The sequence below is a fragment of the Calidris pugnax genome, unplaced genomic scaffold (assembly GCF_001431845.1).
Source record: "Calidris pugnax isolate Ruff unplaced genomic scaffold, ASM143184v1 scaffold287, whole genome shotgun sequence".
Taxonomy (NCBI): Eukaryota; Metazoa; Chordata; class Aves; order Charadriiformes; family Scolopacidae; genus Calidris; species Calidris pugnax.
This window is the reverse complement of record NW_015091025.1, coordinates 46,769-52,768: the sequence shown is the minus strand read 5'-3', so window position 1 is coordinate 52,768 and position 6,000 is coordinate 46,769.

The window sequence follows — 6,000 nt, the reverse complement described above, 5'->3', positions numbered from 1 at the left end:
GCGAGTAAAATCCCGGCGGGGGCGACCGGCCGGGTCCCTCCTCCCGCTGCCGCCCCCGAGCCCGGGGGGGGGAAAGGGGGGATCCTCGGGGGGGCTCCCCCTCTCACCGAGGCTCCGGCTCCGCCAAACCGCCCCCCGAGGGAGCGGGACCCCCCCTCCGCCTGCGCCCCGCGGAGGGTCTGGGCAGAGCCAGCCTTAAACCAATAAGAGGGGTTTTCCCCCCAAAAGGCGCAGCCCGCCCCCCGGCTCCGTGCCCTCGGGCATTTCGGAAGGTGGTTTTAAACTCTCCCCCCGTCGGGTGACGCCGGGGAGGGGAGACAGCACCAAATCCTGTGCCTGGGGGTGCCCCCGCACACCCCCCGCGGGTCCCGCCGCCCGCCCTTGCCCGGTTTTGCCGTTTCCAAGCCCAAAGGGCAGCCCCCGGCGGGACAGGGCTCTCCCGGGGGGACAGGGCTCCCCCGGCTCCCGGGGCCGCGGCCCCTGCGCTCTTGGAACAAGTTTCAAATTCCAGCGGCCTCTTTTTGTTTATCCAGGGAAGATAAACCAAGCGGCCCTGCTGGGTCCTGCACGGGGGGCTCGGGCTGGAAACCGGCAGGTCCTGGCTCGGGGGGGACAGTGAACATCCTGTGACACTTCCCATGGGGACACAGGGACCAGGGGACCCCTCCCTGCCCTGCCCCACACAAAGGGGGGCTGCTTCCCACCTCCCACCCAGCACCTTTGGGCAAGCGGGCTCCTCAACCAAGGGGACATTGAGGGGCTGGAGCGTGTCCAGAGGAGAGCCACCAAGCTGGGGAGGGGGCTGGAGAACGAGTCACACGAGGAGAGGCTGAGGGAACTGGGCATGTTGGGTTTGGAGAAGAGGAGGCTGAGGGGAGACCTCATTGCCCTCTCCAACTACCTGAAAGGAAGGTGTAGAGAGGTGGGGGTTGGCCTCTTCTCCCAAGGGAATAATGACAGGAGCAGAGGAAATCACAAAATCATCTAGGCTGGAAGAGACCCTCGGGATCATCGAGTCCAACCATCTACCCTACTCTAAAGTTCTCCCCTACACCATATCCCCCAACACCACATCTAAGTAATGACCAGAAATGGTCTGAAGTTGGGGCCGGGGAGGTTTAGGTTAGATCTTGGGAAGAATAACTTTCCTGAGAGGGTGGTCAGGCACTGGAACGGCCTGCCCAGGGAGGTGGTGGAGTCACCATCCCTGGAGGGATTTAAGAAACGTGTAGACATGGCTCTTCAGGGCATGCTCTAGTGCCTGGGATTGTTGGGTTGTGTCTGGTTGTGGGTGGGTGGGTGGTTTTGGGGTTGGGTTTTTTTTTTGTGGTTGGACTAGACAGGACAGTGATACGTCGAGGAGACACTGGTCCACAAGCGTGTCCCCCTCCTTCGCAGGCCATGGGGTGAAGCTGCGTGTGGGGCAGCCCCCACAAGTACCCCCCATCCCACAGTGTGGTGACTCTGTGGTGACAGCAGCTGGAGAGAAAAGGGCCTTGGTTTTCTCTGCCAGCTGTGCAGGTGAAAAAAAACCTGTTCTTGAACCAGCAATAAATGCAGCTTTTACTTTCTTGGTGAAATTTTGATTATTCCCTCCCTCCTCTTTTTGACAGTTGTGTAGCATTTTGGGAAGATCTGTCACCTTACCTGGATTAAGCTGTGCTTCAGGTTAAGCTGTGCTGGGGCTTTCCTCGCCAGAACATACCGTGGACCCTCTCCAGCAGTTCCCTGTCCTTCTTGAACTGGGGAGGCCAGAACTGGTCCCAGTGCTCCAGGGCAGAGCAGAGGGGCAGGATGACCTCCCTCCACCTGCTGGCCACGCTCTTTTTAAGGCACCCCTGGAGATCTTTGGCCTTCTTGGTTACAAGGGCACAGTGCTGGCTCCTGGGCAACTTGTCCACCAGGACTCCAAGGTGTCTCTCTCCAGAGCTGCTACACCCTCACCTGCACCCATTCCTGGGGAAAAGCACAGGCTAAAGAAGAATGAACTGGGGTTCAAAGCCTGAAGGTACCCCAGGTCTTCTTTCTCCATGTGTGCATGACACCAAGTGAAGGATGGAGAGCCACCACCCCTGCTCCAGGGCACAGAAAAGCAGTCACTTGGCAAGAACGGGCTGTACCTCAGCCACAGCTCCCGTGGGGCTCTGGGGGTGAGCTCCTCACCCCTCCCAGGCCTCACTGGCCATGGCTCCAGCCTGTTTTGCCTCCAGCTCCCCTGGGAAGGGCACAGCTGGGCACTGGGACCACTCTCAGATCAGGCTTCACTCCCCAGTCGGTGTTTGCTGCGGTCACAGGCTTGGGGGGGGTAGAGTTTCTTTGCTTTAAACAATTATATACTCCTTTAAATAAAATATGCCCATTGATAACATCTCCAGCAAACATTTACAGAGTTAACAAACACAGAAACTATTGTCATTCCCCCCAGAGAGAAAGTTACAGGCATCAAAGGCTCCTGTGTTCTTTGGAGATGGACCCGTGAGCTCCAGGGGTGCTTATGCAACACACAACCCTACAGCCCACTCTTTATTTTATTTTGCTCTCTGTGTGTGCAAGGTGCTTTTTTCCCCCCCCATTCCTTTGCTTTTTTCTCTCTTGTGGGGACAGAGACCTGAAGAAGAGGCAGCTGAAGGTCCACCTGAAATCACCTGCTCCGTGGGTGCTGGGCACCAGCCTCAGGAGAGACGGGTTGAAATGGGGCTGGTGATGCCATCACTGGTGGGAAAACCAGCATCGGGGGGGGGCAGGCCCTGAAATGGGGCTGAATGTGGTGAATTCAGCCTTTTTTCTTTTTCAACCAGCATCGGGGGGGGGCAGGCCCTGAAATGGGGCTGAATGTGGTGAATTTGGCCTTTTTTTCTTTTTTCCCCACCCCATCACTGCGCAGCCAGTCACATCCCATCACCTCCCAACCACAGCAGGGTGGGTGGGAAGGCCAGGGACTGGAAGGGACCAGGGTCCCAACAGGTCCTCTCCTCCAACAGGTCTGCAAGGCAAGAAGGAAAGGAGAGGGGAAAAAAAAGGGGAGAGAGGAAAAAAAAGGGGAGAGGGGAAAAAGGATAAAGGCTCTGACAGCCCCAGGGCTGGTATCAGAGAACCATAACACACACAGGAATAGGTATAAACTGAAACACTCTGGCAGTGCTGTGAGGGAGATGTTCATGGAAACCCCACACAGAAGACTTTGTAACCTGCTGGGGTGAGGGTGCCAGAACAGCGACAGGCGTGGGCAGGGTAAAAAAAAAAATCAAGTTCTTAATAGTGGAGAAAAATGTCAGAAATGGAAATAAGAAGCCTTCCTGACAGAGGGAATGATTCTTCCCACAAATAAGAGGTGAATTCATTTTCAGAGCTTGGCACCTCTTGCCTTCTGCTTAATTCTGCAGATCTGCTGGGGAGTAGACACCCCTGAAGAGATAACTAAATTCCTAAGCTAAAAAAAAAAAAGAAATTACTAAAACACTGGGAAATTTGGGAGTGTTTTTGGCTTACCTTGTAAATAGTTCTGGGGGGTTTTTTGTGTGCAGCCTTTTGTAGCCAAGTGCAACAGGCTGGACACGCTGGGGAACAGCCTGGGTTTGTTTCCTTATTCCAGTAACACCGGGGGGGAGCTCGCTCGCTCGAAAAAACAAAACAATTCTGCTAAAAGGAACTAAAAAAATTTAAGTACATTCAGCATTTTGGGATTCCTTTGGCCAGCCAGTTTGGAAATGGAAATAGCATTTATTTGTTTAGTCGTTTGGTTTGTGTTTTTTTTTTTTTAATTAATATGCATTATTTCACAGTTTGTTTTTTAAAATATAAGAATAATAAAAATAATTTTGCAATACAAGACAGTGGATTCAGATTCAGTTTTAGGTTTAAACAAGCCTTTATTTCCCAGGACATCCCAGAGATCAGACGTCCTCTACCTCCCCAGCACAAGGACACAAACCAAGACCGTGGCCTTTTTTTATCGCCTGTGTTTCATTTCATTTCATTTCACCCCAAACCCAAAAGACACCTTGTGCTTTGAAAGCCAGACCCCAGCACAACTCAGCCCACTGCAAACAATCACGTCTGTTGATTTTGTCACCGATTCAACCCCATACGGCTCTCCCCATCTCCAGGATCCTGCTGTCTCCTGCCAAAAATCACTTGCGAGTATCTTGTGACATCCTTTAACAGGAACACGAGCGCCGAGGGCAGTGAGACACCAGGGCAGCTTCTCTGGGGCTGGAATGCACCAAAAACACCCCCCTCCTGCAAGAATTGGGATTTTTGTGCTGCCCCCACACGCCCCACGCTGCTCTTCTCCATCAGACCTGACCAAGTGATTGCTCCCAGCCATCTCTCACTCTTCAGCAGCAGCACCACCTTCTCCCAAATTACTTAGTCCAAAAAACTGTACTTTGAAACACAGACCCCTCTTTCTACAGGATGTAATTAGACTTTTTGTCTAAATCATTAAAAACTGGGTTTTTTCTGCAGGGGGGGAGGAGGAGGGCAGCGTGTGTCTCAACAAGCCCAGGTGTCTGGGTCCAGAGCAGCAGCCCTTGGCACGAGCTGTCCCAAGGAAGCCCTGGTTCTGCTCCCACTCCCCCTCCTTAGTGCCCTGTTTCAGCAGAAGCCACATTAAGGCAGGGGCTCGTTCCCAGATCTCAGGGATTTACAGCAAAACAAGGTTCTGGGAACACACACCAAATCTGAAAACTCCCTGTCCCAAGGAAGCCCTGGTTCTGCTCCCACTCCCCCTCCTTAGTGCCCTGTTTCAGCAGAAGCCACATTAAGGCAGGGGCTCGTTCCCAGATCTCAGGGATTTACAGCAAAACGAGGGCTGGGAACACACACCAAATCTGAGACCTCCCCGAGCCTCCTCGGGGAAAGCTGCTCCGCCACCATCACCCCTCCTCAAAGGGGAAGATCCCAGGATCTGGGTATTTCTAGGTTCTGTGACAGGGGTGAAACAGAGCTTTGCTCGCTCAGATTTCCAGTTTGTACCAGTTACAGAGTGGAGGGGGACTGGTTTCAGACTCTCTGGGTTCCTCTGGATGATGACACAGGGCAAAGAACCCTCCTGTTGGATCACTGTAGGCAGCAACCGGCTACAAAACACAAGAGGAACGATTCAAGAGCAGAGCAATGCCCCGAGAACAGCCCCCAAAATCCCAGAACAGGGCTAGAAACGACCCCCTGGGCACCTGCCCGTCCCCCAGCCAGGGAGGGGGGAACACAGGCTGGGGAAAGTGAGGCAGGAAAAGCCCAGAGCAGCAAATTCCAGTTCCCTGCATCCCTGGGATGGTGGCGGGGGGGAAGGAGGGGAAAAAAGTCAAGCACAGATTTCAAAGTAACCGAGAAATACTTTTGCAGCAGGATCTTCTCCCTGGGACAGGAAGAATGTAACCAACAACGTTATCTCCCTCTTACCTCAGGCTCCTCTAATTCCTCCTGCTTAGTGCCTTCTCACCGCTCCCCAACACATTCTGTAGTTTACTATTATTTTTCCCAAATGAATGGTCTCATTTATGCAGAATACACCTCAAAAGGGTTTTTTTTTTCCCAGTCTTTTCATTACACCAACTTACCTATTAAGCAATTTTAAGTTTCAAATCAGCATTTTGAAGTTAAGGTTTTTATTTTGCGCTTCTCTGAGACCTGCTGTGACCGTCTCACCCGCCGGTCCCCTGCCTCAGCCACACAGTCCTCATCTCCCACAGGCCAGACAGATTTTCCTGAATAAATTCCTGGAGTTTCAGGGATTTTTTTTTTCTTTGTTTTCTTTTGGTTAGGGCTTTTGGGTTGGTTAGGTTTGGGTTTTTTTGAGGACTAAAGGATTTTAATCTTCAAAGAAGCGCTATTTTGTGGTTGTTCACTCGATGTTATATTCTTCCTTCAAACAACTATAAAGGCTGAAGAACCTAAGAACACCGAAGGGACAGGAATTCCCATTATCAAATTCCCTTCAAAAAATTGGCCAGGAAGAAAAAGATGGAATTTCTCTCTGAAACAAACCAACCCACCCCA